The sequence below is a fragment of the Oryzias latipes genome, chromosome 13 (genome assembly GCF_002234675.1).
Source record: "Oryzias latipes chromosome 13, ASM223467v1".
Lineage (NCBI taxonomy): Eukaryota > Metazoa > Chordata > Actinopteri > Beloniformes > Adrianichthyidae > Oryzias > Oryzias latipes.
The window spans coordinates 17152376-17171135 of NC_019871.2; positions in this window are offsets into that span (position 1 = coordinate 17152376).

Genomic DNA, 18760 nt, shown 5'->3' on the forward strand with positions numbered 1-18760 from the left:
TCCCATGGGCCCACCACCCGTAGGAGACCTCAAAAGGGGCCGGTGCAATGTGGTTTGGGTGGCAGTCGAGGGCGGGTGCCTCGGCGGCCCAAACCCCGATCATGGAACCTGGCTTTTGGGACATGGAATGTCACCTCTCTGGGAGGGAAGGAGCCTGAGCTGGTGCGAGAGGTTGAGAGATACCGTCTAGATATAGTTGGGCTCACCTCCACACATAGCCTGGGCTCTGAAACTCAGTCCTTAGAGAGGGGTTGGACTCTCTACCACTCTGGAGTTGCCCAAGGTGAGAGGCGGCGGGCTGGCGTGGGCTTACTTGTGAGCCCCCAGCTCAGCCGCCAAGTGTTGGAGTTCACCCCGGTGGACGAGAGGGTCATGTCCCTCCGCCTCCGGGTGGGGGACAGGTCTCTAACTGTGGTTTCGGCTTACGGGCCGAACAGCAGTTCGGAGTACCAGGCCTTCTTGGTGTCTCTCGAAGGGGTACTGGAAAGTGCCCCAACGGGGGATTCCATTGTCTTCCTGGGGGACTTCAATGCCCACGTGGGCAATGACAGTGGCACCTGGAGGGGTGTGATTGGAAGGAACGCCCCCCCTGATCTGAACCCGGGTGGTGTTTTGTTATTGGACTTCTGTGCTTGTCATAGTTTGTCCATAACGAACACCATGTTCGAGCACAAGGGTGTCCATCAATACACCTGGCATCAGGACACCCTAAGCAGGAGGTCAATGATCGACTTTGTAGTTGTTTCAGGCGACCTGAAGAGAGGGGCGGAGCTGTCCACCGATCACTACCTGGTGGTGAGTTGGATTCGCTGGCGGGGAAGGAGGCCGGAAAGACTTGGAAGACCCAAACGTACTGTGAGGGTCTGCTGGGAACGTCTGGCTGAGCCCTCCGTCAGGGAAGTCTTTAACTCCCACATCCGGGAGAACTTCAAACAGGAGGTTGGGGACATTGAGTCCGAGTGGACCATGTTTTCCGCCTCCATTGTCTCTGCTGCTGCTAGGAGCTGTGGTCGCAAGGTCTCTGGTGCCTGTCGCGGCGGTAACCCCCGAACCCGGTGGTGGACACCGGAAGTAAGGGATGCCGTCAAGCTGAAGAAGGAGTCCTACCAGGCCTGGCTGGCCTGCGGGACTCCAGAGGCAGCTGACAGATACCGGCAGTCTAAGCGAGCTGTGGCCCGGACTGTTGCGGAGGCGAAAACTCGGTCCTGGGAGGAGTTCGGTGAGGCCATGGAGAAGGACTATCGGTTGGCCTCGAAGAAATTCTGGCAAACCATCCGGCGACTCAGGAGGGGAAAGCAGTTCTCCACAGGCACCGTTTTCAGTGCAGGTGGGGAGCTGTTGACTTCGACTGGGGACATTGTCGGGCGGTGGAAGGAATACTTCGAGGATCTCCTCAATCCCACTGACACGGCTTCTTTTGAAGAAGCGGAGAGTGAGGACTTTGGGTCGGGGCTGTCTATTACCCGGGCTGAAGTCACTGAGGTAGTCAACGAGCTCCTCGGTGGCAAGGCCCCGGGGGTGGATGAAGTCCGCCCTGAGCACCTCAAGTCTCTGGATGCTGTGGGAGCGTCTTGGCTGACACGTCTCTGCAGCGTCGCGAGGCGGTCAGGAACCGTACCACTGGACTGGCAGACAGGGGTGGTGGTTCCCCTCTTTAAGAAGGGGGACTGGAGGGTGTGTTCCAACCATAGGGGAATTACACTCCTCAGCCTCCCTGGGAAAGTCTATGCCAGGGTACTGGAGAGGAGAGTCCGTCCGATAGTCGAACCTCGGATTCAGGAACAACAGTGCGGTTTCCGTCCTGGTCGTGGAACAGTGGACCAGCTCTACACCCTATCTAGGGTGCTGGAGGGATTGTGGGAGTTCGCTCATCCAGTCCAAATGTGTTTTGTGGATTTGGAGAAGGCGTTCGACCGCGTCCCCCGTGGCATCCTGTGGGGGGTGCTCTGGGAGTATGGGGTCCGGGGAGCCTTACTGAGGGCTGTCCGGTCTCTGTATGACCGGAGTAGGAGCTTGGTTCGCATAGCCGGCAGTAAGTCAGACCTGTTCCCGGTCCACGTTGGACTCCGGCAGGGCTGCCCTTTATCACCGGTTCTGTTCATAGTTTTTATGGACAGAATTTCTAGGCGCAGCCAGGGGCCGGAAGGGATCTGGTTTGGGGACCACAGCATTTCCTCTCTGCTTTTTGCAGATGATGTTGTCCTGTTGGCTTCATCGAACCGGGACCTCCAGCGTGCATTGGGGCGGTTTGCGGCCGAGTGTGAAGCAGCTGGGATGAGGGTCAGCACCGCTTAATCTGAGGCCATGGTCCTTGACCGGAGAAAGGTAGCTTGCCATCTCTCGGTGGGTGGAGTGTCCTTGCCCCAGGTGGAGGAGTTTAAATACCTCGGGGTCTTGTTCACGAGTGAGGGAAGATCGGAGCGTGAGATTGACAGGCGGATCGGAGCGGCGTCCGTAGTTATGGGGTCGCTCTATCGGTCCGTCGTGGTGAAGAGAGAGCTGAGCAAAAAGAAAAGCTCTCAATTTACCGGTCGATCTACGTTCCAGTACTCACCTATGGTCATGAGCTATGGGTCATGACCGAAAGAACGAGGTCCCGAATACAAGCGGCTGAAATGAGCTTCCTCCGTAGGGTGGCTGGGCGCTCCCTTAGAGATAGGGTGAGAAGCTCGGTCACCCGCGGGGAGCTCGGAGTAGAACCGCTTCTCCTCCACATCGAAAGTAGCCAGCTGAGGTGGCTCGGGCATCTAGTCCGGATGCCCCCTGGACGCCTCCCTGGAGAGGTGTTCCGGGCATGTCCCACTGGGCGGAGACCCCGGGGAAGACCCAGGACACGCTGGAGAGACTACGTCTCTCGGCTGGCCTGGGAACGCCTCGGGGTCCCCCCAGAGGAGCTGGAGGAAGTGGCTGGGGTGAGGGAAGTCTGGGCATCTCTGCTCAGTCTGCTGCCCCCGCGACCCGGTCCCGGATAAGCGGAGGAAGATGGATGGATGGATGGATGGATGTTGTGAGTAACTTATTCTAACTAGACCTCCCCGTTCCACCCACAACAGAACAAGTGATGTACATTAAATCATATACATAAAAACATATTTTATCTGTTAAAACATATAAATAAAATTCATCCATTATGAATTTTAATCATGTTGGATCGACCTTATATTTTTTGACATATTAGTGTCTTTGTCTAATTCTAAATTATGTTTAAAAAAAATTCTGGAAAATAGTTGCAACATGACGCTGATAAATAAACAGAATTGTAAAAGGTCCAATCTAAAAGCACATCCGAGCAATGGTGCTACGTAGGACAACTTTAAGATGTTTACTGCAAAATACGTGTTTGTCATTTGGGAGATTTTGACATGCAAAAGATGAACAGATTACAAAGAAAAAGATAATTAAAGGATAGCTCAAGCAATATGACATAAGGCATCACACTTTTTGAAACAATACAAATAATGAAGTAGATTTCAAATATCACTTGGCACAAAAGGTTATTGTATCAAGCCTGGGCAAAACATGTATAGAAGGCCCTCTTTTGCCAAACCAGTAATATGGAAAAAAAAACACTCACTTCCAAATTTAAAATAGGATTTGTGCTATTTTTTTAAATAACCAGAACATTAAAATATTATCATAAAGACCTAGAATAATTAATTGTAGCATAATTAAAATCCCCAAAATAAAAATGGAAAAAATAGGTGTGGTAACAGCACAAATATTTAACGTTGGAATACTATTGATATTAACATCAATAAATAAAAAATATATATTTTAAAAACTGGTGCATGTTGGCACAGGGGTTAGTGCTCTCGACGTCAGGGTGAGAAGGTCCTGGTTTGAATCCCGGTTTGGATCTGTCTGTGTGGAGTTTGAATGTTCTGCCCGTGCATGCGAAGGTTTTCTCCAGACACTTTGACTTTCTCCCACAGTCCAAAAACAGGCTTCATATATGGAAGGGTTTCTCTGAAGTGTCCCCAGGTGAGTGTGTGTGGGAGTGATTGAACCCTGCGACAGAGTGGCGACCTGTCCAGGGTGTACCCCGCCCTCTCTCCAACAGCTGGGACAGACTCCAGCAATCTCGTAACCCCAAAAAGGATAAAGCGGGTTAGGAAAATGGATGGATGGATTTTAAAAACACTCAAATAAAACATTTTAAAAGCAGATCAGTAGTTTATGGTAATATAAACTGGGTCAGTCTTAGGGGCTTGCTGCTGGCTTTCAAGCCATGCCTGCTGGCAGGCAGCATATTTAATTTTCAGGTGTGTAAGATCCTATCAAACTGGGAGATTTCCTGTTCAAGAGAACTTTAACTCACGTCTAAAACTTTAAGAATTTCTTCCAGCCTGGTTGTTATTTTAGTTCCTCTCAAGAGCATAAGGCTCAAAACTTTACTGTCAAAAACGATCTGTTTCATGAACATTTATCTACAGCTGGTTTCCCCAAACATAGATATGTGACACAATGTTGGCACTTTCAAATTATTGGACAGTGAGTTGGCTCTTTAAGTTCTGTAACATATTAAATGACCCACATTGTAATGTAGTCAGGCGCTGTTCCACCTTCCTGTCTGTTTTGTAATATTGGCCGTGCTGTGCAGAAGTCAGGCCTGTGAGCAGCAGTGGAAAGTTCCACTAGTCCTCAGGAGAAGTATGCGTCTGCGTTTTGTTCTGGTCAGTCTTGCAACAGTAAGCACAGCACACCTCTGTGACACAAATGTACAGTTTCCTATCCTTAACACGAATAACATGTTTTTAAAGCATATGTGTAGGAGATTTTCTTTACAGATAAAGCTACATGTTAAGCTACCTTTTTTGCATAATATTAATGAAAGTCTAAAGGGCCTCCTTCATCATGTGCTCATTGAACCTTTTTGTCGTCATCCAGCTTGATGCTGAATCTTTATTACTTTACATGCAAAGCCAGAGAAAGGAGTCAGCCATTTCCTCATGTGACCAACATCCAACTGTTTCATAAGTATTTCATAGCTGTGATGTCACCCTGTCCATTCATACATGAGCAGGAAACGACTTGGACAAGAATTTCTCTATCGCATTGCCAGAGTTGTCTGTACTGGGCCTCTTAACAGTTTGTAACAGTTTGGCTAACTTGGAAGAAGTCACTTTAATTCCTGTGCCACTGGTTACATAATCACTTTGCTTATTACAGTGTTTCCATCACCAGACAGGGAACTCTGATCCCTTTGCTCATGAAGACAAGGATACCACAGCACTGTGTAGTTCTGCCTGGTTTCCAGGTGGAAAGCATTCAGACAAAGTTTATCTTGGTTGCCACATCCACGGCCAAGGCCTGCTCACTGATATGATTAGCCTTGGTGGTAGAAAAGGAACACTTTATCCTCAGACAGTCTGATCCAAACAGCCTTATTAGGCCTATGCTTGGAATGACACATTATGATAGTATAAGTGAACTAGAGCTTTTTTTTGTGAAACAGAAAAAAGGGACAGAACTGTTGAAGCTGATAAATGGAGACAGCTTGGTACTGTTGATCGCAGGCTGCTGAATGTGATGACGCCGCTTCAATGGGTAGGCTTGGAGAGGAGACCTGTTTGTGACAAGTGGTAACTATTAGAGCTGACAGGCTGCTCTCAGACGCTTTCTACCCCCCGGTATCAAAGTGCCAGCGCTCGCGTTTTCACTTGAGCCACTGAAGTATTAGCACCGTAAAAATCTCTGATTACTAAAACGCAGAATGTCACACTCGCAGAAACAGTTCGTTTATCCACCCCCAGGAATGATTTGTCAGGTCCACGCTGCGACACCATGTGACATTATTGCGGCAGACCAGAAAGCCGCCTCAGCACCAACTGGCACTCTGCTTTCAGACAGGCGCTCTCACAGATCAATAACCTCTTACATAACATTCTGGTTTGGACTGGGGGCGAGATTCCAGCTGACTGGAACATGTGAAAGGGCTTTGACTGTGTTGACCCACATTTTCCCCTCCCTCCCTCCTGCCGTTCATCTCCTCTTCCCTACATTTGCCCCAACTCTCTTCTGTTTCCTCTCACCCTTCAGGAGAGCAGTCATGTAGGCAGTCATCTCTAAAGAATGGTGGGTCATTGGATTTTTCAGCCTGCCCAGACTTGCACCCACATAGAAACATGTTGGGGGACAGCTGGTGCCTGAGTAGAAGCTTTTATTTGTACAAATGCCATAACTATTCAAGTGCAGTCACGTAGAATGTTTTATTTTTTATGAAATAAAAAAAGTTGAAGGCTAACTGGTAAAAAAAAAAAAATTCTATTATATATGTCCAAAAATTTTAATGTGTTGAGCAGACACCATACAAGATTTCTGATAACACTAGCTACGTTTTCATTACAGTTATGCGCAAGACTTCATTGAAATTCTAGAAATGTCGAAATACACCATGTCACAATTACGCTGTTTCCATTACATCATAGGTATGCGAATAAACATAAACTAACTCAGGCGCCAAGTCATTCAATAACATGGTGACAGATGTGAACAATACTGTGATTTACAGCTGTTCCATTCACATATCTGCACTTGCACTAGCACTGGTGCTCATCATAATCTATCAAAGGAGACGTCTTCTTCAAGCCATGGAGCGACAAACTCCTTACACGTGGGAGTGGCTATGGATGAAGCGATTTGGGAATCATGGTTGGTGATGTTACAGAGGGCTGTGGATCCATCAATTCCACAGGACACACTCAACTTTTGATGAGCTGAGTGATGCTGGAGGAACTCCTGTGGTGCCCGCTGCACAGCGCCCAAGGCAGCCATTTAAGTCAATGGAAACCCAGCTTGTGATCACTACAAATGAAAACAAGGCAGTCAAACATATGTGAATTGGAGTTTAAAATGTATGATACAAAACATTAGAAGCAAACCATGCCATTACAAGAACTACCCAAACACAATTTCAACTAAATCCAATAAAATAGAAAGATGTCACTAAAGAACCCAAACAAATTTGAACTGGGGATCTGAATGATGAAAGCCCAAATAATTTGAAAGATTCCAAAAAAACGGAGGTATGGAAAGAGATGGGAATGTGGAAAACTAAAGAGTGACGAGACAAAATAACTGAAACCACTCATGGAACTTACCTACTAGAGAAATTATCATGTTGAAGCTGGTCTGATTGTGGCTGTGGGAGGCAGAAATTGAGTCTAAATGAAGTTAGTCTAAACACAGTATCATGGCCCAATTTGAAGGATATTTGGCCAAAAGACATCCTCTCACATGTCAGTTAGCAGAATAATGCTTAAACTAAGGGACATGCGCGCTGTGTTTAGCCAGTAAGACATCTAACATTAATGTCATTTTCTCTCATATCTTAAGATAAAGTGTACTGATCATAAGTTATAAGCTCTCATTTTTGACCTGCACATTTTTCTATGTCATGTTCTGCCTTGTGAGATGTTTGGCAACACTTTGAGCTCCCTCAGATTTCTGACCCTGAGCCTTAGCCCTTATGCTATCCTAGGCACTTTAACGTTGGAAGTTGGGTCATCTAGACCCACTAGACAGTGTTCTGAACCTTTCTTTTTCTCAATGATTTGTGATCTTCACTGGTGTCCATAGATTACATGAAATCTTTCCACCTTTATCCACCTTTGTCATGGTAGGGAGAACACGTCAATGTAAGGGTGGGGTCATCTAAGATAGCACAAGGGTTACAAAAGTAAAATCTTCATGCAGTGCCAATGAATTTGCCTTTAGTTAAGCATTGTAGGTGTCTAACTGGTTAGTGCAATAATGGGCCAATGAGTCACACCATTGACAGAAATAAAAAAGAATGATGGTACTTTTTCAGGTAGGCTTGATTGATGTGAGTCAATCCCCTTTTCCTTTCTGCCATCATAATCACAACACATTTCTCTCCTTCACTTCAGTCTGAGAGAAGGAAACATTTTCTTGTGAAGACCAGCTGTCGCATACATTGATGTGACAGTCGGACCTCAGGAATGTTCAGAGAAGAGTCTTTTCTCTGTTCTCCCTACAGTACTATATATTAGCACCTCAAGAGAGATGGAAATGCATACGTACCCAAGGGTGAGCGTTTGTGCGCATGTTGTGTGTAGCAGAGAGTGTATCGAGAAAGCCTATGCAGGGTTTGTTTTTCTTATGTAAGCCAGTACTAGAAAAAAACAAAAAAATAGCAGAACAGGAATAAACTGGCTGACCAGGGCCTTGTCCTCATTGCCGCATTGTCTGAGATGTCTGTCATCCCGTTTGCCTACATTTACTGGGAACACTGAGCAAAGAAGCAAAGGACATTGACAGAAGAAAAGACAAAAAAGGGAGTCCTCTGATGATATAAATGCCACAGGATTATGCTTGAAGCAGACTTGGGTGTTGCAGAGGAAGTGAGAGATGACCCCTGCTGTGTTCAGGTACCCACCAACTGATTTACTGGTCTCTTCAGCTGCTGTTTGATTGCATAGCAGAAAAGCGAGAATACAACTCAAGGAACATTATAAATTTGTCATCTGGACTTAAAACGTGGCTTAAAAGCAAATTATGCACCACAGTCGTATCTTTAAATTATACAATTAAACTAATATTTGTTTTGAAACATCAGAAGGCCCACTTTGCTTCCAAATGCGAATTGAACGTAAAAATAAATTCCTCTTTCATTTTTACTTGTTTAAAATAAAGAGAGATGGTTGGCACGGCGCAGATACTGGTCAAATGCAGATAGATACTTTGTTTTTTGACTCAGGAGAAACTGTGTCAGTGCCAGAACATGACAGTGCTAACGTCACAGTCAGTCAGGACCTCATGAATCCAGTCTTGCCTTAAGGTAAGGTAGTACCTTCCAGCAGTCTCTAAATGTACAAAGAAAGAGGCATGCAAATACATGCAACATAGATTCTCAGTGCACTGCATGCTAGCATATGTGGTAATTTCTGTCCCACTTCTACCAAACTATGCCATACTTTTCCCTAAAATGTTCCCCTTTTTGTCCCTACAAGACTCACAAAAAGGAAACCAGCATAGCAGTGTTTGCAGACTGAAAGGCTAACTTGACTGTTCTTTCCCAACAGAGATTGTTCACACTCAGAACATTGTGTGACAGTTGAGCAATGTGCTGCAGTAAGCCACAAATTCCTGCAACATGACACAAAAAGTCCTCATTTGTCACTAGTGGCAGGATTGAAAGGTAATCTTTTACATTTTAGCTTCTCCTTTTACTTTTTTAAAAGGCAAAACATATTTAAATAGTTACATAAAATTTTGCTTTTACAAAGAATAAAAACATGACTCAATTTGAGACTGGGTAAATGTGTTCTTCAATATAACTGTTCCAAAAATCTGATAAATATATACAGACAATACTTAGACGTAGCCTACATAGTAGAACTGTCAATGGCCATCGCAGGTGCTGCTCTAACCCGATCCCCACCCTGTTCCCAGCCTCGAGAGGCTGGTTTTGGTTTGTGTTGAGGGGACTAAAATGAAATTTGGGCCATACATGCATTAAAAGATACATTTGTTTCATCTTCTTTTATTCCCCGTCTTTTGTACCCTTACCCCCGTCTCTAACTTCACACTTTCGTCTACTTTTCCGTCCGGTCCAACAACAACAACAACAACAAAATGGGTATACAAAAATAATCAATGTGAATAAAATTTAGCCTCTAATACAAATGGGGTTTCTATAAATATACACCTTGTGTGCCAGAAGATTCATGAACCCCCCACTGTAACAGTAAAAATCACCTCTTATCTGTTTGATCAGCTGTTGGACAGGACAAGTTAAAAAAAAAAGAAGAATCATTTGTTTTTTTTAATGTTATCCATGACAGTAAGTCAAAGAAAAGTATATATGCAATGCAGCTAGGAAATAACAGTTTTTTGTCACTTTTCTTGCAAGTGTTACCTTGTTAAATACTATTGTGCAATTTTTACATTTATATTACTTGTAATCCTTCTCAATACAAAAAAAAAACAAAAAAACACTAAATCTCATCAGGTCTCAGCAGAGTGTATGGCAACCATCTACTAAACTGTGTCATGGTCAGAGCTCTAGCTTGAAAGCTTGATTTTACCTATTTAAGAAATGAAAAAATTATTGAGAATCCATTATGGATTTGCAAACACATAAAATGTTTATCTTCAGTCCCAGAAAGCATTTATGCTGTCTCTAATTTGTATGACTCTGCAGATACCTATTGAAACTGCTGGCTAAATTTATTCCCCATGTGCTGGGCTCTAATTTTAACAAGGTGCTAAATATACAGTCAGTTTCCAAGCCAAAAGTAGAGATAGCTGCGTCATTGTGTCTGCATGATCAGAGCCTGTTCCTCTGTAATTACAATGTGCGGAAATTTGGAGGATGCTGCCATCTACTGGGTACTAAGGACCACAGGGTCTTCATTACAATCTCAGATGACACATGTGAATACCTTGGATTAGGTCATCCATCCATCTTCTTAACCTTCTATATCCCTTTCAGGGTCACGGTGCTACCAAAGCCTAACCTGGCTACGGCTGGGTAAAGACCCTGGACAGGTCTCCAGCCTGCCATAAGGCAACACAATCACGCACCCGCACACACACCTAGGAATAATTTAGATCAATCAATCAATCGTTGGTGAATATTTTTGGACTGTGGGAGGAAACCAGAGTGCCCAGAGAAAACCCAGGCATGCACGGGGGCAAACATGCAAACTTCACATAGAAAGGTCCCAACTGGGATTTGAACTGGGGCCCTGTTGCTTTGAGGTGTAAGCGCTTACCACAACATGCAGCCCGGATTACGAAGATTAAGATCAATTTGATTTATTAATTAATTCCGTTTTTTGTTTTTAACGATTAAGATTACGTCATCATCAGTGTCAAAGAAAATCATATAGATGTGTAAACCTTTCTAAGTGTCTTAAAATTTCAACAGGAGGCAGCATCTCATTTAAGGTCATGATGTATGGACACATTTGTGCACATCATGACTGGACTACAAGAAATGCTTCTGGATGAATATGCGAATACAAATGTATTTAAGATCCTTGATCAAAAAGTATGTGACAGACAGGTTTCAATAAAATGCAATCCAAGGACTTTGTCAATCCCTACAATTTTTCTGCATAGACATGAGCCACCTCTTCAGCCAGGTCATCAACAGCGGTGAAGAACTCTGGAAAACTATGATTTTCATAATTTGAACGAATGACAGCTATCTGCTTGGACAGTCAGATAGACTGGACAGATGAAGTCACATGAGGTCAAGATCGTGACATAAACTAGGTGAACTAAGAAGAAACCTGAGTTCTTGGCAGATCATTTTACAGTGGGACAGCAAAAGTCACCCAAAAGAGGGCGCCATTCATCAAAGCAAATTTGTAGTGAACCTCACATGAAGAGTTGTAAGGCAATTTCAGTTTGTTGCTTTCTTCTATGTTGATTTCCTGTGTGGCCTGCATGAAATGCCTGTGATGGGCCAATGATCTATCCAAGGTTTATTCTCAACATTTGACTCAGTGGCAGCTGGAAAAAAGTTCAGCAGATTCTGGGACACCTAAAAGCATAAATTGTGCTGCTGCTGTTTTTTCTTGTCTAAAAATTTAAAAGCTGTATTTTCTTCTTGACAGACATTTACAGTGAAGTATTAGCTTACACAATAAAAAAACGCCTGGATAAATCAACAAGAAGCAAATGTTTCTATAACTGAACATCCAGCAAACATGAACATAAGTCACAATGCAGTGAAAATGCAGTTTAACTGTGTTATGACATCTGCATTACACAGATTTATTTTCACACATAAAGAGACCACAGTGGGCAGTTTATGCCACGACAGAAAAAACTCTCCATTCTAACAAAAAAAACCTCAGGAAGACAAAATACAATAAACAGAGAAGTTTCGGAGCTTTCTGAAAAACAAAATTTTTTGTTTACAACTAGAGTCCTCCATTAAAACACAGCACATAACTTTTCAAAGTAAAAAAAAACAGACAAAGTATCACCATGTTCTAACCTTGTTCAGTGCATTCCAAACTGTGCAATTAAAACGTCAATGACCTCAACAGAGCAATCTGCTTTGTGTTTCTGTCAGCCTGCTGATTTTAATCTCTGATCACATTTAACTGTTTTGGCTTTAAGGGGACTGATAGCATAATGTTTTGTTGATAAATGTCAAAGGGGTACGTACTACTGTGCAAAATCCCTGAAGGTATGCCTTCTGCTATGTGCAACAAAAACATGTCAAATCTGATCATTCCAGCTGAAAGTTACCTCCACTTTTGGAGTTGAAACAGGGACTGCACAAAGCCCAGATTGGACCTTTTTTTGTGTGGAGTCTGTGGAGATTTTCCATCTTCCTATTGTAGACAAAAACATGCTTCATAGTTGACTGGTCAGTGTATGAATGTGTACGTCTGAGTGTGGCCCTGTGATAAAATTGTCATAGCTGTACCCTGCTTTCACCCCATGGCTGGATCGGACCCCAGTGACCCTAAGCAGCACTGAGCAGAAATAGAAGATGGATAGATGAATGCATGGAGTTGTAACAAATCCAGATAGATACCCTGATAGTGGTTAAGTGGTTAGCTCTATTGAAAATAATGTAAATACTGTAAAGTTAAAAACTTAATATGTTGACCTTCAAAACTGAAGTAAGAACACAGTTTTACAAACCAATGTCTCCAGATTTGATAAATAAATTTGTGAGGAAAATATGCATTAGGACAATTTTCACTTTTAATGACACAAATGTAAAATGCAGATATTTTGAGGACAAAATAAAACATTTGGAGGATATTTTTTATGGGAATTACATGGCATAAAACATTAGATTGTCAACCCATACAAATTTGTCACAGTTCTGTCAAAAATTCTCTCTTTTTTAACTTATTTCTTTATTAGAATCTATATATTGAATTTAGTTATGAGGATTTGTTCTATTAGTTTTGGATTTGGGGATTTGTATTTTTTGATTTATTAGTCATTGTTAGAAAAGCAAAGGTAACAAAATGATCTGGATAACTCTGGTGGATCTCAAAACTTCCTTTTTTTCTAAAACTTTGGAGACAATAGATTTTTTTTTTTTTTTTTTTTTTTTTTTTTTTTTTTTTTTTTTTTTTTTTTTTTTTTTTTATCAGACACTGGGTTTGTTTTGTGTAAAACCTACCGACATGTTTCGGCGGAATGCCTTCCACCTTCGTCAGGGTCGTCATCAGATGGTGGCGTGTGACGTCTTTAAAAACAGCTGATTTGTGACTGAGGCGGAGTCACCTGTCAAACTTTGACAAGTGACTCCGCCCCTTGATGTCCATCTTTCTCTGGAGGATGTTGCTCCAGGTGTGATCAACATTTTGGAAACACAGCTGGAGCGGGAACTGCAGGACTTCACACAGCGACACTCGCTTGACAAAGAAACAGAGGAAAACCTGAGAGGACATCTACGCAACGTGCACAGCAGTGAGTACGAAAAAACAAAAACACGCCACATAGAAAAACTTGAAAAACTAATAGCCAAAGCAGGAAAAAAGCAAGAACTAAAAAATACCATAAATGATAAATGGATTTCCAACCTATCAAAACACACACTATCCGAAGCTGAACGCAGTGTATTATCACACGGATTAAACTACGCCATAACCCCAAAACAGATCCCGCATGAGGAGTTCATCGTAGCCACCGAATTAGCATGTGAAAAAATACAGGACCCAGGAGAAAAAGCAGCACTACGCAATGAAATAGCAGGCATTCTCAAAACCGCAAAACTACCACCTAGTAACATAACCAAAGAAGAAATGGCAGCCATCCACAATCTGAAAAACAATAGAGAAATCACAATACTACCAGCAGACAAAGGCAGAACCACAGTCATCATGGACACAGAACAATATGAAAAACAAATGAATGAGATGCTTCAAGACCGGAACACCTATGAGGTCCTGAAAAGAGACCCCACAGAAGCAAAGAAGAGAAAACTCAAGACTGTACTCAAACAGTTACAGGAGGAAAAGAAAATAGACAAACAAACCTATAACCATCTCATACCAACAGCCAGCATCATCCCCCGGATCTATGGCACTCCAAAAATACACAAACCTGGAGCACCACTAAGGCCCATAATAGACAGCATGGGATCAGTAACATACAACCTATCCAAATTCATCGCCGATATTTTGAAACCCCTCCTAGGAAACACAGATTACCATTGTGAAAATGCAAAACAGCTGGCAGAAGAACTCAAAAACACAAAGATGGAAGCAAACGAGATATTCATTTCACATGACGTAATATCATTATTCACCAGGACTCCAGTAGAAGCCACACTACAAATAGTGCAGGAACAGTTAACAGCAGACAAATCACTAAGGAAACGCACAAACCTTGCAGTTAATGACATTACACAACTCCTCCAGTTAATTACTACATCCACGTATTTCCAATACCGTAACACAATTTACAGACAAAAAGAAGGCTTTCCCATGGGCGACCCACTATCAGCCACAATGTGCAGCTTTTTCATGGAGGACCTGGAAAAGAGAGCAATAACATCTGCACCAGAGCACTGCCGTCCAACCTTGTGGAAACGCTACGTCGACGACATTCTGGAAAAGATCAAAGCAGGACACACGCAGGAGATCACAGACCACTTGAACACGATGGACGATACGGGACAAATCAAATTCACACATGAAGAGGAAAAAGACAACTCCATCAACTTCCTGGACATCAACATCAGACACATGGAAAACAAAGACATAAAAATAAAAATACACAGGAAACCAACTCACACAGACCAATATTTATTATGGACCTCAGAACATCCTACCACTCACAAAATATCTGTCGTAAGAACCTTGTTTGAGCGTGCAGAGCTGGTAACGGACGGGGAGGACAAAACGGAGGAGAAGAAACACATAAAAAATGCACTAACCAGGTGTCAATATCCTCAATGGGCCATAAAAAAGGGACAAACACAGGTGGAGCAGAGGAAATGCAAGGAAGTAGAGAAGGAAAAACTGAGGAAAAAAAACAGAAAACAAAGGAATGGTCACATTGCCGTACATCAGAGGAATCACAGAACGCATCCAAAGAGCCATGAAAAAGCATCACATCAGCACCCCAGTGAAACCGTATAAAAAACTCAGGCAACTACTGGTTCACCCAAAAGATAAGATTGAACAAAATAAAAAATGCAATGTCATTTATGAAATCCCATGTCACACCTGCAACAAAACATACATCGGAGAAACAGGACGCTCCTTCATCAAAAGAAAAACAGAACATCAAAAAGAATGCGAAAAGGAAACAAACAAAATACTAACAAGAGCCAGACGACAACAGGCAGTTCAAGAAAACATGAAATCAGCCATAACGGATCACTGCAAACAAGAAAACCATATCATGGACTGGGAAAAGGCCAAAGTCCTCCGCACCGAAGACAACAGACACCGCAGATGGATCATGGAGGCGGTGGAGATCAGAAAACGAGCCCACACTTCCATGAACCAGGATGAGGGGGCTTTCCTGCTCTCTCACACCTGGAGCAACATCCTCCAGAGAAAGATGGACATCAAGGGGCGGAGTCACTTGTCAAAGTTTGACAGGTGACTCCGCCTCAGTCACAAATCAGCTGTTTTTAAAGACGTCACACGCCACCATCTGATGACGACCCTGACGAAGGTGGAAGGCATTCCGCCGAAACATGTCGGTAGGTTTTACACAAAACAAACCCAGTGTCTGATAAAAAAAAAAAAAAAAAAAAAAAAAAAAAAAAAAAAAAAAAAAACAATTTAAGTGCTTAATAGAACTTATAGACACAATGAACTTCATTGAATCATTTGGAGACAATAGCAGCTCATCAATTTAATACTTTCTTAGAACAGCACAATATACTTAGCTTTTTAAACTGAGTAATTGAAAATCTAAATGCCTGGCAAGTATCCTGCCCTGTGGAAAAATTAAGTATGATCATCTTTAGGATAATTTTTTATTTATCTGACGAGTTGTCCTGTTCCTGTTTTGTGTCCAAAGCATTGTGTCCATAGCCCCATTTTATTTATACATATTAACTTACATATTAACTAGTTTCATTACATCTCACATCATCTGTATGCTGATAATATCTCGCTCTACTGTAGTATGTATGACAACAACTCTAACAAATTGTCAAATTTACGGGACTGTTGATCCTCGAATTATGGTTTTTAAATATTAAATGACAATAAAACACTCAGAAGACAAATTCTTAAATTTTTTCCCCTGAACACTACAAATCCTTTTGTCAAGCAACACATCAGGTCTCTCAGCTTTACAATGTTGAGCCAAATCTCAGAAGCCTTGAGTTGTTGTTTGATGAATAATGTCATTAGATGGATGGTCAAAACAGATCGCTAGAACTTGCGTCTTTTATGTAAAGAATGTGACTAAACTAAAGAGCATGCAAAGTAAAGTTGATTTGAAGTTAACAATTCATGCTTTTACCTCATCTTTGTTTTTCTACTGCAAATCACTTGTTACCTGTTTTAACCATACTTGACCCCTTACTCCTTGGCTTGATTACTAGGATCTTCCTGTTCAGATCTTGTATTTGCTCGCTATATTGAACGCTCTTCATCTGCTAATGTGCAAAATTGAGTCTGTTGAGACTTTTTTTAAAGCCACGACAAAGCCTGCTAATTAGGAGGAGCACATTGGCTGGTAAATATATTTTTAATCTTGTTTAAACAGTTTTAGAATTAGATTAGGATTGCAATACTTAGAAAGCTGGTTTGTGATAAAATCAGTGAAAAGTACTTCAGAAATAAAGTTAATTCACCCATTTTCATTGTTGTTGTTTTGTATCAGTTTTCATTATTATATAATTGGTTTCTGCTCCTCTAATGTTGTGCTCACACTAGCTTTTAGCTTCCAACTGTTTATATCCTCAGCAAAGCTAAGGTTTTGCGTGCTACATGTAAGATCCTTAATAATTTTGTCCCTTTCTTTCACTTGTTTCCCCCATCACCACAATTGGGAAAATCAAAGCAAAAACAGGTGTTATCCATTTTCCAAACATTGGATTGAGACTAAGCCTTAGCTCAGAAAACCCATGATTCAGTAACATTAAGTTAATGGCAGTGTCAGGCTCTTCGTTAATTACCTATCACTCATTTTAATTAAATCTGTCTCTGATTGTTGAGGTAAGCTGCTATTGGTCTGAACTAAAAAGCAGCTTGAGAAAGGGCAATTCAATCTAAATGCTTTCATTTTCTGGAGGCCAATAGAAACCAGTGTTTATTCAGAGGTAATTGTGTTTATTTCTCATCACTGATAAAAGTCTTAATACCAGGAACAAAAACATGATTGTCTACAAATCTTCCTTTTTTCCCATTACCTGATCTTAATTATTACCTTCTCACATTTACACTACCCTTATTCATCCAATCCAAACCGGATTGACGACTAGAAACCTAACACCTTAATTTCCTGCTTTTTCTTCAGAGCTCTAATCTAACACTTTTGACAAAATTAAACCAACAGTTTTTTTTTTTTATTTAATTTTTTTTTATACATACACCCACAATTTTTTTTAAAAATTGTGGGTGTATGTTTGTCTGTTTTTCTAAATTACTGTTAACATAAAGTGCCTCATTACCACACAAACTAAGCGGCTATGATTTGACTGGTGGCTCAACCTCAGGAAATGGTCACACTGTCCACTATTTGGATTGCCAGTTTGTTTTTTTAACTTTAACAATATGTGGACATTGTTGTTAACATTCCATCATCAAACATGAACACTCACTTGAGCACAGGTGTTAGCTCACCTTTGCACAAAGAGTTTGCATGACTGACTGAAAAGTTTTACATGTGTTAGTCTGAATGCATAAGTAAGTGGGTGTGAACTGTAGTTGTTTTGTGTACATGTTGGCACATTTGTATGTGAACATTATTGGAGACAACAGGTATGTTTGTAATATTTGAGTGTGTGTGGACAGGCCCCGCCCCTTTTAGATCTGTTATACATCCACACCTGACAGTAATGATTATAAACATCCAGCAACTATATGCTGCTTTATGATTTTACCCCCCCCCCCCCTTCATCATCCTTTTATCCCCCCAATATAAATAAAGTATAGCCTAAATTACAAAAGGGGTTTATACAAATATACACTTTGTGCGTCAGAAAATTCACAACCCTTTTTTTTAACGGTAACATTTGTCCAACACAAGAGGCCTTCTGCTCTCATCTGTTTGCTTAGCTGTTGAACAGGACAAGTATAAAAAAAAAAATTAACTGATAACTGAACTCATCCAGCACTGCTGCACTGGTGAGCGTTTACTAGTGACCCCAACTTGGGGTGACCAAAGCTAGAATGTGGAGTTGCCTTCAAAAAACAACCTGTTTTGAACTTTATGTTTCATGCTTTAACAAGACCACTACTGTTGCCGAGTTGTAATACATCACAAAAACATTTACTCTTGGTTATACTGGTAATTGTGAGAGTGGAGGAGTGATTATGTATTCAAGCATCTTGAGCCCATGAGTTCCCCAGTCCTTATTTTTGTCAAAATGCATCAAACTCATCAACATAGTTCAGATGCTTTTCTTATTCTTCTACTTACACAGGTTTTTCAATCATTAACTGATGTTTGCTAAAATTATTTTGGGTGGAAGTATGCGGTGTTTGTATTCATTCCACGGCTGCAACCTTGATAACTCAAAACCAACGTCAACACCATTGCATGCTGGCTGGATTCAACCATAAATTGACAGAACAAAGGAATAAATCCTAAAAATTTATTTCCAACAAAACAAATCTTA